Source organism: Muscardinus avellanarius (assembly GCF_963383645.1).
Source record: "Muscardinus avellanarius genome assembly, chromosome: 8".
NCBI lineage: Eukaryota > Metazoa > Chordata > Mammalia > Rodentia > Gliridae > Muscardinus > Muscardinus avellanarius.
Genome location: NC_137794.1, coordinates 9,498,045 through 9,524,734, shown reverse-complemented (window position 1 = coordinate 9,524,734; position 26,690 = coordinate 9,498,045).

Sequence of the window (26,690 nt, the reverse complement as noted above, 5' to 3'; positions counted from 1 at the left end):
CAGCTTGGGAAAACCAGAATCGTATCCTTCATTTTGTTCTTAATTCAGGCATCAAGTGGGACTGGGACTCCAAAAGAGAGTTCCAAGCTTTGCGAGTGCTCTTGGAAAACTCCGAGATTCAGTAGGTTTTTATTTTCTTAATTTAAAGAAGAGATGGCAACTCATCTTCTGTGGACTCGTTTTTAGCCAAATTATAGTGACATTTAGGGGTTATTGGTGGGCAGGAGACACTGGAGATGTTGTAAGAGATCAGGATTCATCCAAAACCAGACATAAAAGTGGAAACTGCAGATTTTTCTTATTTCTACATATTCTCCTTGTGGTACTATTTACCAACCTCATTATCTTTGCACCTCCACTCTTCTGAGTCTATCAAAAGCTTACAGGAAGAGATGAGGAGAAATGACCTCCGTAGCCATGCCTGCAGCCTCTTTGTATAGTCCTATCTGTTTGCAATGGGAAGGGAAGAAGCCCCATATTTTGTGTTTAGAAGGAAACCTCAGGGATAAAAAGCAAGGGAGGAAGATGCATCCATGTGATGGAGGAAGGCTTTCCCGCTCTTCTTTGGTAGTTTCATAATGATTGGGGGTGTAGCTCAGCGGTAGAGTGAGCTCACAGCGTGCTGAGGTCCTGGGTTCGAGCTAAAGAACCACAAATAAAATTTAAAAATGAAAATATTTGCAAATAAGATGCTTTGAGACCAATAGGTGGGCTTGTTGATGAATATATCATTTATTTCCAAAGTTCTCATGTACTCTAGGCCCAAACACAGAGCAAAGCCCAACTACCTTCTCTGAGACAGACCAATTCACCAAGCTTCATCTTTACGGGGCAGCTCTGCTTCCCAGAGCATCTTTTCCTGGGTTGTATTCCAGAGTGAATGAGAGGGCAAAATGTTAAAAGCATTCATTAAGGTCATTAGTGTAGGATATGAAAAGTGAAAAGTAAGGGTAGTTTTTCTTACTCTCTCTCACTCAAATTTTACCATTATTTTGTTTAATTTAAGCCCTAACTTTTTTTTGTAAATCATAGTATTAAGTTTTATGTTGAGTGAAACTGAAGTTGTTCAGATTTGCCAATCACATGTAGTACTGTCATGATATTACTAATATTTTTATTAAAGCAGAGAATATTTGTGATCCCTTGAGACAAGAAACAATGTAGGTGAAGGACAGTAAAAAAATAACATAAAGTTGTCAAAATATTATGTAAATAGTAATATTTACAATCTAAATATTACAATTTATTTTACCATCTAAATATTACTATTTACTATTAAATACTAATAAACAGTCAATCCTGAATGTGAAAATTCACAATGTCTCATGCTTGGTTGCTTCAAGTAACATTAGACAAAGAATGTTAAATATAACCTCTACCCCCAAAAAAATCTTCTGAAGAAATAGAGATAAAGTTTTGGTTAGGGTATTGGTCAAAGTACCACATAAAAAAAAAGAACAACTTAGATTTCGTGAGAGCAGGGATTTTCTCAGGAATTTATAAACATTTTTCAGAGATGATAAAACTCAAGTCCAAAGACAGAGCTGGTAATCTGGAACCAATATACACATTAAAGTCACATAAGTCTTTTTCAAACATGGAACAAAGCTACCATAAAAATTTTCAGCCTTTCTTGTGTGGGGCGGAGGGGTGGCTTAAAACTTTCCTTTAAGGAGCTATTTGGTTCTGTCCACTGCGTGAACTCATGCCATTGGAGCATTCTTCTGAAAGGTCCTAAGTCCTGCCCATTATGTCTACCTACCATTATCAAGTTCTTTAAAGAAGATTTAATTACTCAGAATACTACTTTCTCAGGACATGCCCCACTCTCCCTATTTTCATCTTTCTTATACACACACAAGAACAATTAGTGGGATTAATCAAGAGGCTTCCCAGGGCTCCTAGCCAATTATAAACAACTTTCGAGGTATAGAAAAGAGGGACAAGAAAATCATCGCTTTGAAACCTCCTTTTAAGCTTCATATTAACTTTCCAACGACTCAATAGTAAAAACACTAGAACCCACAGTGTAAACTATGCTCAAAGATGCTACTTGTGTCTTGGAAAAAATGATCAGTAATTTGACTGATCAAAATCAGTCAGATTTTTGTAATGGTTTGCTGCTTGGCAAATGGAGGAATACACAAATATTTTTACTTACTAAGAAATTAAAACAAAACAAAACAAAAAAACCAGAGGTATGTTTGCTTCGCGTTTTCATGCTTTCTAACGCCATTGAGTTAACTTCAGTGCATAGAATTTCCCTCCCACCTTGGGCAGTCAATCATGCCGCACGGAGCAGGAGCCCTCAAGCTGGGGATATCGGATACAGTGGAGAAAATACCATGAACTGTAAATCAAAAATGATGTCTAGTTTATGAGCAATTTGCCTGAAGACACATTTTTATTCCCCGAAGCCTCTTTGCTAAAGCATTTATTATGAATCCTAATTCTTCTTGCACACTTAGTTAATACTCATGGCTATCTTTTGCATACAGAGCCCAGCACACGCCATTAGTACCAATGTGGCTGTCGGGAAGTCCCACAATGGAGTTGATTACAGAGAGGAAGGCAGACAGCCGAGCGGGGTGTGCACCTCCACCAAGGGCAGGAAAACGGTCCAGTGTGAGAGCCTGTTTGTGTGCCCCACATCTCTGGACCACATCCTTAGGACCGCCAGCTGGAAAGTTTACACTCTGAGAAGAGGCACTCCTTTATGTTCTCCAACAGTCAACTTAAGCGGCCAGTTTTGAAACAATTATAAAGCACTTTCTTTCTTCATATCAGGATCCTTCAAGCCAGTGTTTATTTAATTCATGTTTCTGAAGTTTTCTGGCATGGTTTCCCTGGAAAGACAACATTCTGGGCCTCCCCTCCTGTCTCAGCATGTTTGAATTGAGACAGTGTTCTTTCTTGCTTCCTCAAAAGCACCTGCCAAGTATCAGGCATGTATCTTTTGTTCATCTCCTGGGAGTCCTCCCAAAATATGTGTCCTGATCCTGTCTTTGAGGGCTGGGGGTATAGCTCAGAGGTAGACCAATTGCATTGTGTGTGCAAGGCCCTGGGTTCACTCTCCAACAACACACATATGCAAAATGTCCTTGATCTTTCTTCATCCCCAGCGCTCTGTCAAGCCATGGTTGACTAACTCAGGTACACTGGCCAGATTTCTCCCACCTTTCCGTGATTACCTCTCACATCCTGTTGCAATAGAATCAGGTGTACAGATATTTCTACATCCTGGCTTTTGACCTACTGATTTTAAGCAAAATCTTATATAACCAGGTTCTGAACTGATGGAGTTTCTTGGAATAGATTTTGACCTGGATTGAAAAAAAAAATGTATTTTGGAGGGAATATGTGATATTTCCCCAACTCTTAGGAAAGTGTCTTTGTATCTATTTAAATTCATTTTGTTGATGACAAAATAATTCTAGGCTAGGTGTGGTGGCCCAAATCTGCAATCCCATTATTTGGGAGGGTTAGACAGAAGAATTATAGGTTTGAGACCAGCCATAGCAATGTAGAGAGACTCTGTTTTTAAATTAAAAAGGCTAGAGGCATAGCTTGGAGGTAGAATGCCCCTGACTTAAATCCCCAGTATATCTTTCCTCCAACACACACACAGAACCATTATTAACCCCACTCCAACTCACCACCTCTCACCACATTTAATGCATGTTTTCTTCAGTTAAAAGTCACCATAAGCTGCCATTTTATATTTAATTTGCCTTTTTCTCTCTTTTGGAAAATAGCTCTGTTAGAACTAAGACTTTTGAGGATGTCAGAGATTACATTTCTTATATTTATATCTGAGTTCCCAGTGCAGGTTTGATGACCTTGAGCTCTCTTAGAACTTTTTTTTTGCTACGGAGGTTTAAACTCATGGGTGATTCTACTCTTGATCTACACCTTCATCTACTTTTTATTTTGAAACAACATCTTACTAGCCTTGAACCTCCTGTCTCAGCCTCCCAAATACTGAGTGTGCACAAGATGCCTGGCAGTGCTTGGTGCCTGATATTAGCTATGTGCTAATATCGAGTACCTGCCTGATGAATACTCACCTGACAGGACACTCTGGCCTGGGGTTATGAATGTCAGTGGGGTATAACTCACTGACTTGTAGAGAGTTCCTTAAGAATTTCATCTTATATCATCAAAGCATAGTATATACATGCATAGAAATCTTTCAATGAACTCTGTTAATGTTGTATATGTAAAATGTGCTAATTTTTAAATTTTATTTATTTATTATAATTCTTTCTTTTTGTGTGTGTGTGTGGTCCTGGGGTTCCTGGGAGCCCTTCTACCTCCAGGCTACACTCCCAGACCTATTTTATATTTTTATTTGGAAACAGGGTCTCTTAAGCCAGCACGGCTGGCTTCGAACCTGAGCGATCCTCCTGTCTCCACCTCCCAAGCCTGGGGATTACAAGCGTGCGCCACCACGCTCGGCTAATTCTTGCTTCTTATTTATTTATTTATTTATTTGTTTGTTTATTTGTGCATTGTAGTCACACATCTTAATGGGGAAAAAGATGCTAGAGACATGCATATATACACATCACTCATGTAGCCCTTTCCCACTTCCTACCCCAGTTCCTCCCCCCTCTCTCCTTCTCATGTTTGGCTTGGTGATTGACTTTGATATGTTTGTGAATGTACATCACGTACATGAGGGGATTTTAATAATTTGTTAAAAAAATAAAAAGGGAGGAAGGATCTTTCTTGGGAGGATGACATATCCAGGGGACTTATCCCCTCCTGGGAAGGAAAGCAAGCCATTCTCATCTTCAGGAGAACCTTCCCTTCCTTTTCCCCAGCCCTTACTCCTTGAGCTGAGATACCAGGAGGGGCCTGAAGTTCTGTGTTCAGAAGGGAATTTTGAAATTTTCATCAACAGTCACTGAGGGAATGATGAGACATTTGCCTGGAGTAGTTCAGAGTGTTAAGAAGGAAAACTCAAAGCCATAGGCTGAGGATGTCGGGAGTTTGAAGAGTCAATTTTGTTTCTGCAGCGCACCAAAACATCTTACTCTCACTCCACTGAAGGGAAAATGTTGGGCTTCAGAGTTCTGTCTATTTAGTTCTTCTGCCCATTACCTTCCTTTAGTGGCGTACCCCTCAGCTTCTCTGTGTCTATGTACTATCTGTCTACCTCTCATCTTGTATTACCCTTCCGCATTCCAAAAATTTTCATTTATGTATTAGCCACTAATTCATACAAGTGGGCGAATGACTGCTGACACTGCTTGTGGAGAATGCACATATCGTATTCAGTACGCTATCTGAAAATACGAAAAAGTAACTGAAATCGCTTTTTGTGAGTTATAATATGAAGTTAGGGAGAGTCTCCAAAACATTATGCTAAGTGAGATTAGTCAGTCGCAAAAAATAAGAAATCGGATGCTCTCCCTAGTATGCTGAAGCTAGGGAGAAAATGGGTCATAGGCGGAACCCCAGACAAAGAAGGAGATACTATAGGTGAGCAAATAAGATGACCTAACTGAGGAGATGGGAGGGGGGGAGAGGGAAATTCCCTAATGCCCATGATGTACATTCACAAGCATATCGAATTCAATCACTAAGCCAAATATGAGGGGAGAAAAAGGGGCGGGGATTGGGGAAGGGCTAAGCGAGCGATGTGCATGTAAGCCTCTACCATCTTGTACTCTATTAAGATATATGACCACGATACACCAATACAAAATTTAAAAAAGGAAATAATTCTCTCTGTCTGTACAGCCTGCAGGAGAAGACTGACTTCATGGTACTTCCTCACAAAGACGTTTCTTCCCAGCCCTAACCTTAAAAGGGATGAAAAAAGTTACGATGAACTGTCAGAGGCATTGTGAACAGTGGTGTCATCCAATTCGTATTAAGTTCAGCAAGCAGTCACATCATTCAAAATGATGGCGACCTCCATCAACGAAATATTCAAAAACAACCATTTTGATATTTTCTTGAATTCACACCATCTCCAGATTCCACTTGGTTATCAGAAGCGGCTTAAAGTTTTGAGCACCCAGTGACTATTAGACATCTAACTCTGGGAAAAGCATCGTTATCTCCCTTTTGTACCCCACATTCAGGGACTTTATCCATTGCTGTCTCCCCTCTGCTGAGAATGCTTCTTCCATAGCCCATTCCTCTCTTGCTTCAGACTTTTCTTAAAATGTCACCCTTTCAGACAAGATTCCCTCTGACTCTTCCTAACAAATTCTCTGTATTTATTTTTTTCCACTGATTATTTTTAACATGTCATATATCTACTTAAATACCTGTGGTATCATCCATCTCTTCGTTAGAATATAGACTTCACACGGACGAGGATTATTGTTTTGTAATATGCTATATCCCCAGTTCTCCATCCAGCAAGTTCTTGACAATTATTTTTTACATGAAAGAGTGAATGATTCGGAATCTGAACTGAGATGTGTCTAAATCCTCAGTGCTGGCTGGAGATAAAAAGGATCACTGGCTGTATTTTTGAAACACCCTATTTTTTTCTGAATCCTTGCCACTTTTTCTCCATAGTTTTGATCTATTCTTCCATCTCCTATCTTTAATCATTTTATTCTTCTCTGAGGGAGGGAAGTAGATCACTGAATGCTTGAAATGTGGTCAACTTCCTAGCAAACTCAGCCATCTGAAATTTCCGTATTTGAGGGGGAAAAAAGTCAATACATTTATCAGCCTTTTCTGGATCTTGTTTTTTCCAATTACTAAGGCCTTCCTTTCCCAGACCAATGTTTCCTATTACCCCAACGTCACCCGAGGGACCGGTGGCCAGGTGCTAAGTGGCCAGGTAGAGAGTGACGTCATCACCCCAGTGCCTTCCGCTTCCCTTCCTGTGTCCCTTTTGTGGAGTCTCGCTCCCCTTGGGCTCCCCCCTCCCCTCGGATCCATCTGTTTCTATTGTCCTCATGTGTGGAAACAGCTACTAGATTCCCTCAGTAAACATTTCAAGAAAATCATAAGCAAATATGGTCGGTGTACGTGGATGGAAACAACCCACTGACATAATTTGACAGATTTCAATCAGTGCTACAGGCTTTCATATTAACACAGAAGAAAAAGCGATACGTCGAGGACGGTGTGTTCATAAGGCAAGAAGGCCTCGAAGAAGCTGTGTGTCAAGTTTCAGAATCTCATAACACTGCTAATATTGCGCTTTGGGGAAAATCTACCATGAGCACACGGAAACGAATGGCAAATGTTGGACAGACCAATAACGCTTCCATTTGGGAGGTGACTCAGCACATCTATGAATACAGTCATACTTTTTAGTCTTTTTTTTTTTAAACAGGATTTTATTGTGTTGCAGAGGGCCTCGCTAAGTAGCTGAGGCTGTCTGAGAACTGTGATCCTCAGGTCTCAGCCTCCCAAATGCCGGGATTACAAGCGTGCGCCACCACGCTGGACACAAAAGTGGTAATCAACGAAACGGGCATTTTTGTTAGCATCTTTCTACTGGAAAGTTCATTACCCAGTTACTGTCTATCACACCATGGCAATAACTTTGGAGACCTCTGTTCCAAATAGTGATGAAGGAGGGGAAAATGAGGCTGTCATAATGCCAGCGTCTTAGCATAATATCTGTGGGTGCCTTTATGAATGCCAGATAAAGACAAGTTTCTCAATATTTCCAGGAATTAAATACTATCATCAGTGTCAACTGTGGGAACTTACTCTAGTATCAACAAAGGGGATTTAACGCCTTTTAAAAAGTAAAAAGAGCGTGCACTGTCTGAAATGATCAGGTTAAAGAGTAGCGAATTGGAGCTCTCTGAATGTATGGTGACAATGATTTGTTTTTGCCAGAAAAACTTACCCCGGCCTAACCACTTCCTACAATGTTTGACTTGTTACCGTTCAGGCTGTAATGTCTAGAATCCCATACAATTCTTCTCTTGCTTGTAAACTGTGTTCGTTGCTGGATATGTTTATGTCTCATGTCCTTTATTGTGGTATGAACCAAGCAGCAGCACGTTCTGTTCTTCACCCTGCGCTTCTCTGAGCACCGGGGCTGAACCCTGCGTGCTGTGCAGTCAGCGATGCCTATTGAATGAACTTCTTGTCTATGTTGATCCTATTAACCAGATAATTGCCTAATCTCCACTTGGCTTTGTGTTCTATAGGCACAACATAACAGGTGAAGTGAATAAAAGCTTTCTTCCAGCAAATGCTCTCATGAATGGGGTCTTTTTGTAAGAGGATGCGATCGCCTGTACCTCTGAAGGACAATGCTCACCTCACACCAATGAGCAGATTAGACCCAGAGCAAAGTTGACCCAAAAGATCCTATTTAGTATCAACACAAACAAATCTTTATGGAGGAGAAGTCAGGGGGAAAGCCGCATATCCAACAAGAACAAGACTTTCTTCTTCTATTGCCACTTTTCTCTCTGAGCAAACATTTGAACCACAGACATTCCAATCTCCATCCACACCGTTTATGGTGAAACTCAGTAAGATCGATTCCAAGTTATAGAGCCAGATATACAGAGGAGGAACACTGGTGGGATTGGAAGAGAGAGGGAAAGAACAGAAGAAGAAAGGAAATGATAAAAGAGCTGGGCTGGTGGACCCAGATAATATTTGAGTTGCTAAACAATCGGGCTAAGTCCTGAGCTTGTGGGGATCTATCTAACTCTCTACCGATCCTTGTACTTGAGGCTCTCGGTTATCAGATACAGTTAACTCGCGTTTCTTGGAATGCTCTGCTATTACTGAGGGTCAGGCATATTCATTGGAAGAATATTATTTCAAGAAGTTACCTGTATGTCTTATATCCCAACTCTCGCTACATAAAAATATAGATAGGTGACACATCATGATATTTTCATATTGGGTAACTACAGAGAATATTTTGGCATGGGTGCTTAATCTAAAATGTTCAATTTTAATCAGTTTGAACTATGGTCTGTCTTTCTGTGAACTGAAAGCCACCAATCAATTTTCCTTTATCTTTTTTTCTGTTTTTCTTACCCAAGGCAATGCCTTTTGTAAAAGGGTATTTATTTTTAATGGATTTTTTAATGAATTTTTCAGTCAAGCTATTAATAATGCCATTAATTATAGGCAGCTTGTATTAAAGTGCACGCTGGCCTCTTAATCCTGACCCCCAGCTATTGGCTTGCAGCTAATCCAGCCTGGTGCTTGGCAGAGAAGGGCAGGCCTCAGCCAGCGCTGCTAGGAGACAGGGTGGTAAAGGCAGAACCGAGGGATAAGAGGGAGGAGGGACGGACAGGATAGAATGTTTCGTGTCTTCGTTGCCAGAGGGCCTGAAGTTTAAAGCCAGATGATGTGTGGAGTGGGGTGGGATAATCCTGTAGATGCCATGCATGCACTTAGGAAGGACTTCCCACTGGAAGGGCTTTGCTCTGCCTTCAAGGCCTGGCTGGCTTGATAACCCCACAGGAACACTGCGCTCCTTACCTGAGGCGGTTCTGTGGGCCCGCCTCAGCTTCAATCTGCTTAAATCGACCAGACAGACGCCGCGGCCACATAATGGATTCCAATCCCTACCTTTCTTTCCTTCAGCACTCCCGGCTTCCCAGTGTTAGGAAAAGTGTTTAATTACCATTCACTTTCGAGATAATTGAATGTTCCAGGATTTCATCCTTCAGCGGAAATGCTACTCTGCCTTTTGTGTGTTTTGAAGTTGCCGGGGTGCGCAAGGGAACCATCAGGTCTCCGTGAAAAACACCCCATGTTTGGGTGTCTTTTGTTGATTTTCAGGGTTGACATGGTGAGACCCGCTTGAAAGAAGGAAGCCAGCGAGGTCTGAAGTTGAGGGGGAAGAATGGGCTTCATGAGACTAGAGTTGCATGTCAACAATGACACCTAGGCATCTGTGAAAATAGATGTACGAGACTAATTTTTTCCCCTGATACAGAAAATTAAACTCTGGGTACTTTCCATGGAACTATGTGCCAGCCTTTTTTTTTTCTTTTCTCTAATATATCAAGGTCTCACTAAGGTGCTCCAGACCAGTCTTGAACTTAAGATCCTCTGCCTCAGTCTCTTAAGTAGAATGGGGCACAGCCCAAATAAATATTATTATTATTATTATGCTCATACGACACAAAGAAGAAAGGAAATGGGAATTCCTGGGTTTTCATGATAACAATTTCTTTTGCCTACCAAACAGCAGTCAATGCATGCAATTGTTTCTAATAACAAATGCTTTCTAATCAAAATAAATACTAACCCAAGTATCATAGTCTGTGAAGGTCAGTATTACAGCTCCTTGCTTGTATAATGATTTTGACATAAACCAAGGTGAAAGCTTACTTTTAATTATATTCAGAATAAGTCTGGACTCATTTCCTCAGAAAATGAGGATATTTAAAGGATTTATTTTATATTGGATTATGGTAAATATTTATGTTATGTATAGAAATTGAAGAGTTTCAGGGGAGTTGATTTCAGAACCAATTACTTTGTTTTTAACACTTTTATTTTTCAACTGGAAACATTATTAAATCCCCACCTGCTTAGAAGCATTTCTGTCATTAAAAAAGAACGGTACAGTACTGAATTGTTCATGCTAGTACATTATGGAAAGAATCAATGCATTTTACTAAATTATTTCTTCATTTGTCCAATGAAAATTATATGTGTGGCATGGGTCTTAAATTGTGTCAAATTTTAAAGGTAGCGTGATTAACGTAAACAGCATAGACCTATCCTGGTGGATCTTAATGTTAACCAAGATGCCTCAGTAATGCTAACATCTATCCTCCTACCCCAAATGGTTTTTTCCCCACCTAGTCATTTGGAAAATGACATATAATTAAGATATTGATAATGGACATGCCAAAGATCATCATCAAGACAATTAATAGTGCTCTTAAATCAAAAGAAACAGGCCAAATAATGCTATGCCCAGATAGAAAGGTATCACTAGCAATCGCACAAACATGTATAGGAGAGGAGAGACACAGGAGAGGGACCTAGAAAGAATCACCAAGTGTTGTGTACACGGATGTTTCTCTCACAGTGAACCTCACTATGATATATAATTACAATGCAGTGAAAACATATTAAAAGAGAAAAATACAGGATTACTGGAGAGTCCCACATCAACGACATAGACTGAGTTGATTACTCCTTGACTACCACCTTTGAGGGGTCTCAGATGTTTGTGTGAAGGCTAAAAGAGCGTATCTTTATTAATCTAAGATTCTCTGACAATATCTATGTGGAGCTACCATGTGAAAGAGTTTTATGGGAAGTCAGTTGGCTGCCACTGGGGACAGCTCACTACAATCTCTCTGTTGTATCTGTTTCAAAGGTTGTCTTTCCAGGAAGTATGAAGAAACTCCGTCTCTAGTTCAACATTATTTTGCCAATGGTCCCTAAGTGCCGAATGGTGAAACCACGACTTAAAGTCAGAAAAAATGTTCTTCGTTGCCCCAGATGGTTAAACTTTGTCTTTTTCTTATTTTCTTGGCATATGGGAGAATCTGGCTTATGATTTAAGAATGTAAGAGCAGTTAGGTTTATTACCACTTCATATGGTTGACTCCCAAATAAATTCTCTGTGCTTGGGAGCAAAACCTGTGTTTTTCTTTCTTCTGGGCCTTCATGGTCCAGGGCAAAGAAAGATGGAGTCGAACTCAAGGCACTTACTGAATGAATAAAAGAATAAAAAGCAAAACAAAAAGAGAAAGAAAATGATGTAGGATAAGATAGTGATACTTACTTAAGAAAGCTGGTTTCCACTGAATTGGACATTGTACATTTTGATCTTTTGCTCCTTATTTTGGACCTTAAGTTAATAAACTGCAGGCTGAGTAAACTTGAACATATTATTTAATCTCACTCAAATTTTGTTCTATTATCTCCAAAATACGAATAGATTCTTTCAGGCATGGGGGCACGTACATGTAATCCCAGTTATTTGGAGACAGGAAGATTGCAGATGATAGCCTCGGCAACTTAGCAAGACTCTGTTTCAAAACAAAAAATAAAAAGGGGTCGGGCTTCAGTGTGGCCCAGTTCCCAACAACACACACACACACACACACACACACACACACACACACACACACAAAAGTGATTAAGAATTCCTACTTCTCAGAGTGATACAACTTGATGAATGTAAATTCCCCCCAAATAGCACCAGTAGAGGCTCAGTTTATGGTAATGAGCTTATTATACATGTTATTTTTGATGCTGTATGAATTAAAACCACACCATAATGAGGTATACAATTCAGGAAAATAATTAACGCTCTTCCTCCACTTCACTCGTGTGCCCATAATGGCTCATACTTTTCTCACCTGGCAGTCAGATCTCCCTGGTATTACTGTAGCTAAAAATCTTGAAGTTCCTTTCATACAATTACGAGATGCAAACCCAAACAGAATTCTCACCTAAGTGTTACTTGGAGCTTTCTGCATTCTTTTGTGAATGTCCACATGATTACAAGACATACTTGGATCCTTCATTATTATTATTATTTGCAAGACTTAAGGTAACTTTTGGCTTATCAGGGTTCAGATTCAAAATCAACCTCAGCTAGAACAAACTGTTCTAATTAGCTTATTGACATTCTGCTACTTGACAGGAGAGTGCAGGAAGAGGTCATGTAATTTTAATTTTATAAGCATCTGACCCGGAACCCACCAAAGGAATACTCTGTTCTTGCATTTGATAGCGCGACACCCTTCACACCAGATTTGTGGATTTGCGAGTTGAGCCATAAATATGCCGTACAGTAGCAGATGGAATGGTTGGTGGTGAGTGACTCGAGATGTCAGGGTGACTGAGGTTATGTGGCTGTGGCTGTGGTATATTATTTTCTGAACATGTTGCAATTCGGTGTCATTGTGAGTTGTCACAGAAGTGCTCATTTTCTTTGTTTTTATATTATAGATGGACTAAAAAAAAAATCTCAAAAATTCCCAGAGTAAATGAAACCACAAATGACATCGCATGCCTTCCCCTGGCTCATTACAGATGTTTTAGCAGTTTTTATCACATATCCAAAAGCTCTCTTCCTCTCTCAGGTCTTCCCTGGGAAGCTGGGTCTCCTATCAATATCCTGGTGTCTCAGTCAGCATTATCACTGATATAATCCAAAACAAGTAACCCCACAACCGAGAGAAAAGCTATTTGCTCACAGTTTCCTTGGAGATTTTGGGTTCAGTCCACATGAGGCCAAGGGACCGCTGATCTCAAGGCTTGGTGGTGGGAAGTGAAAGAGAGGACGAGCACATGAGCTCTGCCCCTCACATCTCAGAGGCCAGATGCAAGAGAGAGGACAGGCAAGGGAATCGTGAATCATATATGTCCCCAAGGCCACACCCAGGGACCACTGTCTCTAGCCACACTCTACAAGACCCAGGCCATCACTGATGAGATTATAGCCAAGCTCTACTTCTGGCATTGCTACCTTGCTTCTGTGAGGGTTTGGGGGACATTCTAAATCCTAACCATCACTCCTGGAGACAACATCATAGTTGCCTCAAAGTGCACATTTCGTGGAGCTTTATTATAAAGGAAGACTCTCTCCAGAACCTCAGATGATTATTAGTTCATCTAAATATCTGTAGAACTGCAAATCAGAGAGAGAGAAGGAGAGATGGGTCTCTTACTCAGCATTTAATTGGGGGAAAATAGAGGATGCCCAAACTTTCTGAACACAAAAGCCACATGAAGTAAGCTGTATAATGTGTCCCAATGGAAATGTATTTTATATCTCTGTTCGTCCAAGTTCTTCAATGTTATCTCAATTTAAAAGCATGTTTTGCTAATTTTTATATTTTATGGGAAACACAAAAAGTCAATTGAAGTTCCAGAAAATTTTTTCTATAGGAAATTTTGTGCAAAGTGGCATAATATCTGAATTATCCTCAGTTTTATATGATTGTGTCCTTGACTACATTTATAGTTCTTTTCCCATGTGGAGAATATTACAATATACACACTATGAGGAATACCCTCATTTAAGTGTATTTAGAATATATCAGGTATGAGATAAGATAAATTCTTCTAGTGTCAGATAAGATTGATGGATTAAAGTTTTTCTTTTCTTTTCTTTTTGTTTCTGTACTGCGGTTTGGACCTAGGGGCATTCTACCTCTGAGCTCTATCCTCAGCCCTTTTTATTTTTTATTTTGAAGTGGGGTGTCACTAGGGTGCTGAGCATCTTACTGTTTCTGAAACTGTCCTCAAACCTGGCATCCTTCTGTCTCAGCCTTCCAAGAACTGAGATTACAGGGATGTTTCCACTGTGCCTGGCTTAGTAAAAAAAAAAAATTTTTTTTTTTTTTACTAAGTAAAAAATAAAAGACGATATTTTTAACATACCAAACTTGGGGATATTAGAAAGGATTTTTAGTTTAATTTTTTTAACTCTTCCCTCCAACATTAGTTGCCAAGTAAATAGTACAAAGTAAATAGTACAGAAAAAACTTCCTTGTATCTAAAGAAGAAAGTGTATTTATGGGCAGCACCCCACCTGTAAGTCCTAACACCCCTTTTACCCTATTGTGCCCACTTACTTGTACTATTTGCTTTGGCACTTTGTAAAACGAGTGGAACAATCCTTGTTTTCATGCGGCACTTGACCTACTGCTTATACTGTGCATTTATAACCATCTCATCATTCTGTCCACGTCACATCCTTATGCTAAAGAGGACTATGGTCCTCATTTTATAGATTAGGAAGTTAAGGTTTAGAAAATCCAAGTGACAGTCACCGTCCTGTGACTTTTTTAAAAAATATACCCTTATTGATGCACTGTAATCATACATCATAGTAAGGTTCGAAGTAATGCCAGCATCTGTGCACATTCTACTTCCACTGACAACTTCTGTTTTTCAGAGTTAGATTCTGCTCAGGGCATCTGAACCCCACTCATTGCTGCTTGTCATAGCTCCACCCTACAGGGCCATACCTATAGAAGTTGACTTGACTTCTTACAGTGTATGAACAACGGGATGACCAAAAGTGTGTTAGTAAGTTGGTTTATATAAAGTCAAAATTTCCTTCACACCCACAGAATTCTCACTGTGTTTCTGGAGCTCCTTGGAATCCTTAGTCTGTTCTGTGAGAAACACAAAGATCCGGGTCAAAACCACTTCGCTGCCACCTCATATCACACTGGAAATATTTGCTACAGGGCTTCTGGTTCCACACCAGCCAAGAGAGAAAGGAAACCTATAGCATCTAAATTGAAAAAACAGTAAAAATAAAAAACTAATTTTTTGAACAGACCTCACTAACATAAATTAGCTGATAAATTAGGATGGAAAATCGCCCCAAGTTGTTTAAGAAATTCAAATAGTTACCTAAGCTATTTGAATAGTTTAAGTAACTAAGCTATTAGTTACCTATTTAACAGTTGAGGTAACTAAACAAGCTGTAAGACGCTTGTATTTTCTGATATCTTTGAATCCAGACTTAGTATGCTCCACTATTAGTCTCTTACTCCATTGGTAGTGGGTGTGAGGGACAGTGGAGACATTAAGTGTCTTGCATGCTCTAGTTCTGGGTGGAAGAACTTTGCCAAACTCTTCATGCATTGGCCAATCAAATCTGAATCTCTCTCTCTCTCTCTCTCTCTCTCTCTCTCTCTCTCTCTCTCTCTCTCTCTCTCTCTCTCTCCCTCCCTCCCTCCCTCTCTCCCTCTCTCCCTCCTCTCTCTCTTTCTCTCTCCTTCCTCTCTTTCTCTCTCCCTCTCTCTTCTCTCTCTTCTCTCTCTCTCCCTCCCTCCTCTCTCTTCTCTCTCTCCCTCCCTCCTCTCTCTCTTTCTCTCTCCTTCCTCTCTTTCTCCCTCTCTCCCTCTCTCTCTTCTCTCTTCTCTCTTCTCTCTTCTCTCTTCTCTCTTCTCTCTTCTCTCTCTCTCTCTCTCTCTCTCTCTCTCTCTCTCTCTCTCTCTCTCCCTCCCTCTCCCTCTCCCTCTCCCTCTCCCTCTCCCTCTCCCTTCTCATCTTTAAGTAACACTCAAAGGAAAGGTATATGATAGCAGGACAGTATTACTAAAAATAATGCTCTTGGCAGATTTTTAACTATCTCACATGCTCCATCTATTTGCCCGTTGGTATTTCTCCCTCTTGCCCTTTCTTCTTTTCCATCCTACCAGGATGGCTTTTAAAAAGCTTTTTCTTTGTTTTCAAAGGTTTCTGGAAAATAATTCAGCACCGTTCCCAGTTCCCAATGCCACCACTTTGCTTGTCCCGGGAAGCTTTGCCTGGCTGAGGTTGCATTGTTTCCCATTGGCTGCTAGTTGTTTGACTTTGACTGAGCTGGGTTATGGATTCAAGGGAAGGAGTAAGTCAAAGAACAAAAGGAGTCCCGTTCATGCTCGGGAGTCTTTGTCTTCCCAGTGGGACTGTGTTTTTGTTTGTTCTTCACAGGAATGATGAATACTGATCAGACTAAATTGCAGACCCACAGGGAAGTTGTGTGTACCATAACATCCGTTGGGTCCCGAATAGGGTAACACACTTTATGATTTCAAAAAGTACTGATGAATTCCAGTAAAGACTAGGGGACATTTTTTAAAGCAAAGTAAATAGTGAGCCCCAGGGACTAGAGTTCTCTCTCATTTCTCACTTCCTCTGTTTTCTTTTAACTCTTTATAGCCCCAACCCTTCCAACATTTCTCCAGGGAGTTAAATAATCCCCAAGGTTAGAGCAAAAACAAAAATAACACTCAGCCAGCTTTCAAAGTAAACAAAGTCTGTGCTTGTGTACAGAATCTGTTTTGTTGTCCCGATTTAACAAACTTCTTTCACATAGGCTTGTGAATAGCAGGAATCAGGACAGAGTTCCTGGGATTCGAGGCTATCTTATGGAATCCTGGCCAGTGAAAGCAATTGGAATTGACAGTTCTACCTGATTTCACCACATGCAAATAGACATAGTAGGGTCACACAGTTGTATAATTGTTGGCAGAAAGAGACATGAATGTAAACACATATTTAAGGAGATTTGTGAATTCCCAGAAATCATCCTTTGTCTGTTACTCACACATTATAGCTTTGCTAATTATAAAGAAACGTGAGGTGTCTTGCTATAAATGTCAGCACATGTCTGTATAAATAGATTTTATTTTATAGTCTCCTTTAAAAGACAAAAAGATGCATAATAAGCTCATTTGGATTGGCCATTAGTGTAACTTATATATATTTTGGTGGTGGTGTTATATTCTTATCTTCTTTGGCAGCAAAAAAACTCTAGCATGGTATAAAAGAATATGACATAGTACCGTATTATACCAAAAGTCAGCAAAGTTTTTCAGTAAAGGATCAGTTAATACATAGTTTGGTCTTTGCCGGCCGTATGGTTTCTGACTGAATTATTCAATTCTGCTGTTTTAGTGCAAAAGAAGCAATTAATGGGACTGAGGGTATAATTTAATGGCATATCACTGACCTAGCATATACAAGATCCTGTGTTCAATCCCTAGTCCTTAAAAAATTAAAAAGCCACAGAAAATACATAAACAAATGTATATGGCTTTGTTCCATTGAAACTCTGTTTATAAAAACAGTTGACAACCCACTCATGGGTCACAATTTGTCAGGTCCTTGGGTCCTCATGGCCCCCATCAGGTATGGCATGGAGAAACATTTTTTTCATCAGTTTCTGGTACAAATTTGGAAGAAAGTCTAATAATATTATAGTTAATATAATCTAAAGTGGAACCATTCTGTTAATTTGTTACATATAATACTACCACCCAGAAGGTCTGTTATCCAATAGACCTGACTCTCTCTTTCCACACATTGATAAGTAAAGTAAAAGTATATTGAACATGTGTATGTGTAAGAATATATATATATATGTGAGATAGAACTCTATATCCTATAAAAATTACACACTGGTTAGGATTTTAAAAAACTGACCCCTAACTACAATATAAGACCACCAAAGTGTGTTAAAAAGATATTGATAATGGATTCTTCAGAAACCCAAAAGAAGTAGAAGCATTTGCTTAAGAAAGAAGAGAACTGAAGTGTTCCTCGATGCCAGTCCATGTGCCAAGGGCATTTGTTTCTTATACTTCTCACTTAATTTTCAGAATTAATGTGAGACAATGGCATTGCTATTTTTTAATTTTTCCCCAGAGTCCTAAACATTCCCTTATTTCTGACTGCCCTTTTCTTCAAGTCATAGCAGCTAGTACAGAAGCAGAAGGAGTATATGTTCGTCTCTGCTTGGCACAACTTGTAGAAGTAAATGAGAATTTCCTCTCCCTGTCAAGAAGCAGAAACAGAGGGAAATGGAGTGAATTGCCTCTGGCCTCACAGTAACTTAAAAGAGCCACATTGGAATTTTCAGCCTTACATTTTTAAGCCGTGTTTGAACTCACCACCATGCAAAAGGGCAAAGTATAAGCCACATTGCAGTGGTGCAAAACCATTTAACAGTGGCACAGAACAAAAAGGGGAAAGAAAGCGGTGCATGAGTTTAACCACCACTGTCAGAACAGCACTGGGCTATTTAGAATACAATACCAAAGGTATGCCAAAGATAAATATGAGAAGCGATTACACTGATGGAAATTCTTACGAGATCATATTTGGAAGCCTCTTGCAAGGCTACACTAAGGCAGACGGAATCCTCATGAGGCCACGGGATAATTACAGCAGTCATTTGCTAGCATTTGGGTCTTAAAGTCATTATCAAAGTCATCAGTTCCTTAGGTGATAAGTCATTTCAACTCCTTGCCCCCAGTATTCTTATCTGCAAATACCGTTGGTCACCAAGGTTACTTCCAGCTGGGAAAAGCAAGTAGGTCTGTGGTTTCTGATTCACTGTGGTCTAAAGCTGTGAATTAGATACTGATGGTCTTTGGGTACGAACCTGCCCATCAGTTTGAAATTGAGCCCTTCTCTAGAAAACAAGCGACCAACACAAAGAAATAAAGTAAAGACAGCACGGGCTAATAGCTGCTAAAGTATCTTTTAGAGTAAATCATTGCCACCTCCAGTTTTTGTATTAAATTAGGGTTACATTTTTTAGTACGTCACGGCTTTGACATTTTTACGTTTACTCCAAAATCGGAGGTAATAGGGTATAAAATCTTATAACAGGGCTCTGAGAAGAGAAAGTTCATTTGTTGAGTGTCTTTCTTCAGAGTACTGCTGAGTGAATCTGAGGCCGGAGATCAATCGCCCTGGCCCAGGCAACCATGGGCCAGTGGCCACTCATCCTTTTTTGGAAGAAGGGATTAAGAAAATGTCTGCATTGCCCCTTGTCCCTTCCTCTTGCATTACTGACATATGTTAGAGGGAAACTCTGCTTCCACAGGCCAGACAGATGCTGGGCATCTCTGTACTTAGTGCAGAAAGCCCAATCAATTAGTCCATTTAACCAGAGCTCCCCAGCCAGCCTCCCTCTGGAAAATAGGTGAGAAATTCTTATATGCCTCTCAATATGTTAATCAGACAACTGGTATCACAGTTCTCTAACTGTGTAATACCAGTCCCCCTTGGCAGATATATTTTATTTGGATAATGATGTGAAATTTAAGATCTACGTTTCAATTGTGCAGAGCCATAGGCAGTTGTCAATTCTAGTGACAGACATAGACCTCGAGCTAAATTCCTGTGCACAAGCAAAAATTTCAACAAGCGTAGCACAATTCTGGTCCCTTAATAGAAATACATTTTCTCCCATTGAGGGGCAGTATTTTTAAACCGTTCTTCACATCCCTTGGTACCAGCAAATCATTAATGCTCCCGAATATTTCCTTTAACATGGGCATTGGTGACTTGAGCCATCAACCAGCCTGACAGGAAATCAGATGGTTATAACCTGATACCCTACTCTTTCTCTGGGAGATCAGTGCTGATTATATACCATCTTTTATCCCTCAGCAGTTTCTCTAACAATGTTGCTAGTTAATAGGTCCAAACTCCAAGGCAAAAGGAAGAGCTCTCCACTGCTGAATTTCTAAAGCCTTAGGATCTACGTACCTGGGAGAATTCCCACTGCTGGTCTTGCTGTCGGCAATTACATTAAAGAAATAGTCGGGAAGTGAACCTCATGCCTTGCGGCATCCGTCATGTGATGTGCAGCTTCTCACCTCGAGGTCACTGGTTCAAATCCAACCATGGCTAATAGGGTCTGAACAGTGTCTGGTTATGCCAGGTTAAAATAAACTTATCTGTTAGATTTGTGAAAGCACACAATGGATCCCAAGGCAAAGAGAGTAAAATAAACACCACAATTAATCCTATTTCAGTGGTATTTATGATATAGCATAGCACTCGGTGAGTTTTAACTATCCAAGTTGAGAAGGAAGGGGGGAGAGAGAGAGAGAGAGAGAGAGAGAGAGAGAGAGAGAGAGAGAGAGAGAGAGAGAGAGAGGAGAGAGAGAGAGAGAGATATGCTCCTTATATTAAACCTACTGCAAACCGGGGCTTTGTCCAAGCTGAGAGCAAGGGAGTTCTGAGAAAAAGCTCTACTTTTCTGAATTGCAAATGAGTGAGGCTGGGCTGATGTTTCCTGCTACAGTGATGGACACGGAGGTGCCTTGTTTTCACACCATGTGTTTAACTTGCTTCTACCTATGAGTTGGTGTTGCAAACAGGAAGACGAAGGATCATACCTCCTCTCTGAATTGTATTCACTCATGAGTAATATAGAGACTTAGGGAAAACCATCCTCTACAGCTTCTTCCAGGTTTGTAAGGCTGTGGTTCTTGTATTGAGGGCTCTGAGCTCTGGTATCCAGCTTTTGTCTCCCCTGATTGACCCGCATACACCCCTGTCTTTAAATTCTCTGACTTGTTAGCTCCGTGCAGGTTAAAGATCACCAACACCAAAGCTGAAATCTTGATTTTGCTTTTTCCAGCTGTGGGTTGTCAGGCCAGGGGCTTCCCCTAAAAGTACTCTGGGCCCCTCACTCCTAATAAAAGGAAAGTAATATCTACTTCAAAGTGTAGTATGAATTAAAGAAGACAGGGCCTAGTACTATACTATGCCTGGGAAAAAGTGTATGTGCAACATTTGGTAAATTTTTTAAATAATTACCATTTTTCCACTCCACCCCCAAGAATTATTAGAGGATGATTATTTCTCATTCACTCGCTCAAAAATCTCTAAGATATTTAATATTTGGGCTTATTTTTTTCAGATTGAACTACCTGGTGTAACCTGTTATTATCACAACCACCACATCCATTTTTCAAAAGATATGAAACAGCCGGGGCGTGGTGATGCACGCTTGTAATCCCCGCGCTTGGGAGGCAGAGACAGGAGGATGGCGCAGGTTTGAAGCCAGCCGTGCGCGCTGGCTTAGGAGACCCTGTTTCCAAATAAAAATGTAAAAAAATAGGTCTAGGAGTGTAGCCCGGAGGTAGAAGGGCTTCCAGGAACCCCAGTACCACAAAAAGCAAACAAAAAGAAACCCTCTAAAATATTTAAAATTTGGGCTTTTTTTTTTCAGATTGAACTACCTGGTGTAAGCTGTTATTATCACAACCACCACATCCATTTTTTTAAAAAAAATTTGAAACAGAATCTAAGTTTCTAAGTGTCTTGCTAAGTTGCTGAGGCTAGCCTTGCACCTATGATCCATCTGTTTCAACCTCCCAAGTACTGAGATTACAGGCATGCACCGCTGCACCCCAGTTACAACCTGACTTCTGATTGAATTGAACATGTTCACCCTATTTTAGTAGAGGGATTACATAGACTGATGTAGTAAAACAAAGTATTTTCAGTATGCAAATCTGCCTGGGCAAACACTTAAGACAAAGAAAGATATTATATATATATATATATATATATATATATATATATATATATGTTTTATGGAATTCACTTGGAAAACCATCTGGCTCTGGGCTTTTCTTTGATGCTAAGCTCTTTATTGCTGTTTTAATCTCTTTGATTGTTATTGGTTGGTTTAAGTTGTCTATATCTCCTTGACTCAGTTTAGGAAGGTTGTATTTATCTAGAAAGTTGCCAATTTCCTCCAGATTTTCCATTTTGTTGGAGTATAGTTTTTCAAAGTAGTTTCTAATAATCCTCTGGATTTCTACACTGTCAGTAGTAATATCTCCTTTTTCATCCCTTATCTTCATAATTTGGGTTGAATCTCTCTTTTAGTTAGGTTGGCTAGTGGTTTGTCTATCTTGTTAATTTTTTTGAGAAACCATATAACTATATGTTATATAGTTATATATTATTTATAATATATATATAGATATATTTTTTTTTAATAAACCACCAAGGAAAGATCAAGTTTGAATGGATTATTGGCGCTGGCTTCCTAGTTCATGTTCAGTTCATTTCTGGATTCAGTTTCTTTGTCTCCTTCCATCCCATCTCGTCACATATTCTTACATTAATCATACCCAAATTGGCCATGCATTGGGCACATATCTGTGATCCCAGTCCTTGGGAGGTTGAGGAAGGATCACAGTCTCAAGGCTAGCCTCAGCAATTTAGGGAGAATCTCAGCTACCTAATGAAACCCTGTTTCAGAATAAAAAAAAATAAAATAGATCTGAGGGTGTATGTAGCTTGGAAGTAGAATATCTCTGGGTTCGTTCTGTGTGTGTGTGTGTGTGTGTGTGTGTGTGTGTGTGTGTGTACCCGAATTGCTAACTGTAACGACTCATTAACATTTCATGGCTAAGAGAGAAAAACCTATGGAAGATATGTGAAGCTTTCTTTTAGTTACTTAAGCTCATGTTTTCATACCTATATATCCAGAGTAGGGTTTTTCAACTTTGGGAGGGATAATTCTTTGTTGTGGGGACCATTCTGTGCATCTTGGGGTGCTTATCAGTATTTTGGACCTCTACACACCAGATGCCAATAGCATTCCCCCAACTGTGACAATCGAAATGTCTCTGGATTTTGCCAAATGTCCCCTAGGATGTTTAAATCCACTCCATTAAAAACCAGTGATGGAAAGCCGGGCGTGGTGGCGCACGCTTGTAATCCCAGCATTTGGGAGGCTGAGACAGGAGGATCGCAGTTCAAGGACAGACTCAGCTACTTAGTGAGGCCCTCCATAACTTAGTGAGACCCTGTTTCAAAATAAAGAATAAAAAATAGGGCAGTGGGTGTAGCTCAGAGGTCAAATGTCCCTGGTTTCCATCCCCAGTACTGAAAAGAAAAAGAAAAAAAAACCAGTGATGGAAAGGCTCCACCCACTTACTTAAGCCACTTGAAAAAAGAAAGTAACACCAAAAAAAGTTAAGTAATGGCACTTTCCCAGGGAACAAAGGGATTGCAGTTGGGGCTGTTTACCTAACTTTCAAGTTACCTGCAGCCATTGCTGGCCTCTTTGGTCTCTTCAAATCGTGTATAGGGCTGTAGATATATGTGTGTAGGGTTTTAGCATTACCTTGGGATTTGGAAACAGGAACTAGAGGATTGGAGTTTGTTTTTATTTGACAGTTTCTGAAATTCTGTGGATATTGATCTTTGATGTCTTCCAGATGGAACACACAATAACATACAGCCCAGTTGTTGATTAAAAAGGAAAAGATCATATGGCAATTTCTAAGAAAAGTCTAGAAAAAATAAGGACTGAAACAGAAGTCCACCCACAAAGGAGCACCACTAAAATGGGAACTGGTACTTCAGAGATGCAGCGTAAGAGAATTGGAGCCATCCAGAGGGAAACAGAGACAATAAAATTTCTGCCTCACCAACAAACCTTTCAGTACCCTAAGACAATACAGAAAGTTAGTTTTCTCCAAGGTTTGACTGGCACTCAGTTTTAGTATGGGTGAGTATGTAGAGATAATAACAGAAAAGTCTTGCAAATATGCAAAGAAAAATGTTATCCAACAGCCTCCATAACTCATGGAGGGACGGTGGGAAATCGTTCGAAAATGGTCACACTGGGTAGCTAGGCATTTTGAAAATGCAGGCTTAGTCCTGGGCCATAGGAATGGGTTTCAATAGAACCAGTTCTTTTTTTGTGTGTGGGTGGTACTGGAAATGGAACCCAGGGGCATTCTACCTCCGAGCTATACCCCCAGCCCTATTTTTTAGTCTATTTATTTATTTATTTATTTATTTATTTATTTATTGCAGGTCTGGGGATGGAACCCAGTGGCATTTGGCCTCTGAGCTACACCCCCTGCCCTATTTTTTTATTCTTTATTTTTAAACAGGGTCTCACTGAGTTTCAGAGGGCCTCACTAGGTAGCTGAGACTGTCTGTGAACCGCAATCCTCCGGTCTCAGCCTCCCAAATGCTGGGATTACAAGCGTGTGCCACCACCCCCGGCTTCAGTCTTTTTATTTTTTGAAACAGTGTCTCACTGAGTTGCAAAGGGCCTCTTGTCCATGAACCATGATCCCCAGTCTTTACCTCCCAAATGCTGGGATTGCAAGCATGTGCCACCTTGCCCGGCAGAACCAATGCTTTTAAAGGTCCTTGATTGTGCAGTGACCTTGTCAGACACCTTGCGGCTTGCTCAAGCCTCTTCAGGCGTGTGCTGCTGCACGTCAACTAGAGAAATGTGTGGCTGAGATCAGTGCTTGCGTGTTTGTGTGCTCTGCACTGAAATAGCACTCCTGCGGTTGTCCTTACCATCGCCATTTTTTCTTCAAAAACAAATTCAAAAGAGACCGAGGAATGTACATTGGGGATATTTACGTTTAGACACCCCTGCTTTGCCCATGGTAGTGGTCTGAGAGAAGGTAGGTAATATTAGGATGACAGAGAAGAGGAAAAAGTGCTCAGTTCAAATGTTTCCATCTTGCTTCTGAACTGTCTCTGCAAACTCCCCTTCCTCCCCCTTCCTTGCCAGTCACTTACATCTTGCAAGGTAATCAGGTGTGTTCACCATTTCAACATTAAGGAAGGTGCAATCCACTTAGCCCCTTGTGAGACTTCTCCTGAGAAGTTGTGAGACTTCTCCTAATTGATCCACTGTTGTTGTTGTTTTTTTTTTTTAACTTTTTCTATATTTATTTTAAATTTTTTTTATTGGTGAATTGTAGTCATACAACTTGGTGGGATAAAAGATGGTGGAGACAAACATGCACACATCACCCAACTACCCCTTACCCAGTTCCCGCCCCATTCCCTCCTTCTCCCTTCTTCCCATGCTTGGCTTAGTGATTGACTTTGATATGTTTGTTTAAGTACCTCATGTGCTTTAGAGAACTTCCCTCTCCCTTGCATCCCTTCAGTTAGGTCACCTTATTTGCTCATCTATAGAATCTCCTTCTTCATACTAGTGAAAGTATCCGATATTTTCTTTTTTTGTGACTGACTTACCTCACTTAGCATAATGTCCTCTGGTTCTATCCATTTTCCTATAAAATGATGTAACTGTGTTTTTCTTTATGGCTGAGTAAAAGTCCACTGTGTACGTATCCCACACTTTTGTAACCAAGTGTTCATTTCCATTTGGCAGCTATTTTTTCCTAACTCTCTATGAGGAAACTGGAATACCCATTCCCCATCCCGCTCCCCAATCCCAATTCCAGCAGTTGTGGATATATGCACTTTGCTGCTCACTGATAAGAAATAACACAAACTCCTATTTCTAAGCAAAGGCAGTCAAGTTGAGCCTGCGAAGCCATCCCCAAAGGATGGCTGGAGCACTTTCTGTGCAGAGAGAAGACTCTATTTGCATTTTCAGCCATGTACAGGTTACGAACAGACGCGTCTCCTTTAAAAACAAAAGAGCAGCAGAATATATTGTAAACACTTGGAGACTTCACAAAAGGCTGTTCACCTTTAGCGATACTTCTAACAATAACTATAAAAGGAAGTTACTTTGGGGATTTAAATGAGGCAAGTTGATAATCTCAAGCTTCTTTTCAATAGATATTGATAGAAGCAATGTGTCCTCAGTTGATATAGCAGGTGGAAAGATTGCATAGGCATTTTATGAGTCCTTTGTAAATATGGAGCAATATTAACTACTTTCAAAGGCGTTTTGAGGATCAAATGAGATGGTTTAGGAACGCGCTTTGAAAACCTTAAGTGGCATTTTTAAGTATAAGATATAATAAATTATTGAAGCGGTAGCTCAGGGGCTAGTGCATTATTTTGGCAGATTGTTGATGTGTAATAAAGACGAGTTGGGTGAAGGTCAAGGCACTGTTAACCTAATGACCTTGTTAAAGAATATGGTGACATGTTAATTTCCTCCTGCATTTGAAGAGTCTTCATCACAATTGCCACCACTAAATGCTTAAGGTTAGTTGTGGCTCTGAGCTAGTTTTGGTCACATGACAAAGGAAACCATCAAGAGGTTTCATGGTCTGTCGATGATCACAAAACGTTGCCTGCTTTCTTGTTGTAGTTATGATTTTGGCTAGCTTTAAGACATTTTCCAGTTACTTTTTTTTAATGAACATCACCCCAAACCCTTAAAATACTTAATATTGCATACACATAACAATGGCTTGGATAGTCCAAGTGCAAACTCTAAAGATATAGGTAAATAGTCAGTTTCGTGTCAAACAGATCACACCTATTAAAACTCTTAAAGACTAGAGGAAAACCAGTGTGGGAAATGGGGGAAAAGACTTCAGAGATGAGAAGACAGCTCTTTATCTAACTTCCTGGTGATTCTCAACTTGAAGCTTATCTTTCTTTATTGGCCAGGAAAAGCTCTGCATTTCTCTGATAATACTTTTATTCCAAAAGAAGATTTTAGATAAATAAAAACATAACTTGTATACTTTACTCATTAAAAGGGGGAAAAGAAGTTATTCCTTTCACAT